This window comes from Geospiza fortis, unplaced genomic scaffold (genome assembly GCF_000277835.1).
Source record: "Geospiza fortis unplaced genomic scaffold, GeoFor_1.0 scaffold4758, whole genome shotgun sequence".
NCBI classification, from domain to species: domain Eukaryota; kingdom Metazoa; phylum Chordata; class Aves; order Passeriformes; family Thraupidae; genus Geospiza; species Geospiza fortis.
The window spans coordinates 625-932 of NW_005055180.1; positions in this window are offsets into that span (position 1 = coordinate 625).

Sequence of the window (308 nt, forward strand, 5' to 3'; positions counted from 1 at the left end):
CGCCTTGGGGGCGTTGTGGGCCAGGAGAAGCGCCGTGGGGCGGAGGGGGCGCGCTGTGGGGCAGAGGGTCTCCGGCGTGCGGCTGAGGGGGGAATTGGGGCTGGGGGAGCAGAGCGCCCTGAGGAGTGCGGGAAGGGGAATGTGGGAGCAGAGGGAACTCCCTGGAGAGGGGAGCACGGGGTGGTTCCTCTGCGGAGGATGGAGGGTGGTTCCTCTGGGAATTGGGGCTGGGGGAGCAGAGCTCCCTGAAGAGTGCGGAAAGGGGAATTTGGGTCAGAGGGACCCCCCTAGAGAGGGGGGCACAGGGG